Source organism: Myotis lucifugus, unplaced genomic scaffold, assembly GCF_000147115.1.
Source record: "Myotis lucifugus unplaced genomic scaffold, Myoluc2.0 scaffold_459, whole genome shotgun sequence".
Lineage (NCBI taxonomy): Eukaryota > Metazoa > Chordata > Mammalia > Chiroptera > Vespertilionidae > Myotis > Myotis lucifugus.
In genome coordinates, this window is record NW_005871507.1 from 440,184 (window position 1) to 440,982 (window position 799).

Genomic DNA, 799 nt, shown 5'->3' on the forward strand with positions numbered 1-799 from the left:
CTAAAATCAATTTAAAAAAAAAAAAGCCTGGCTGGCATGGCTCAGTGGTTGAGCATCTACCTATGAACCAGAAGGTCACGGTTTGATTCCCGTCAAGGGCACATGCCTGGGTTGCAGGCTCAATTCCCAGTGGGGGGGCGGGGGGGGAAGGAAGCAGCCAGTCAATGATTCTCTCTCATCATTGATGTTTCTCTCTTTCTCTCTCTCCCTCTCCTTTCCTCTCTGAAATCAATAAATAGTATATATTTTAAAATCAATAAAAGAAACAAATTTTTTTAAAAAAGAAAGTTACCCTGTGTCCCTGTGGGAGGGGAGTGGGATGGGAACCTCCCACTTGTGATCCTCTGAAGAAAGGATCTTGGGGAACGCCTGGGGCAGGAGCCTCCCAAAGGGAGAGAGCATCCGCCCCTCAAGACCACCAACCCTTCTCCACACTTTGCTCAGAGCTGGGGACCCCAGCCCCCTCCCCTTCCCCCGCAGAGGAAAGGACAGGGGCCCGAGTCCTTTGTGGGGTCAAAGAGCAGCTTAGGTTGTGAACCTTGGCCTCTTACCCCCAAGCGTGACCCACAGACATGAAAAGGGGGCTTGGACCTCGTAGAGCCAGACCAGGGGGACGGAAGGAACAACAGCACCGCAGGTTTGTGAGGTGCTCCTGCCCCGCCCCCCACCCCCAAGCACGCCCTGTGACGGATTATTGTGCAAAGGCTTATTAAGAAGGGGACAGCGCAGGGAGCAGGCTGGGCAGGGAGGCACCCCCCCCCCCCCCGCTCTTGTCACCCACCAGCTGTGCGATCTGCAG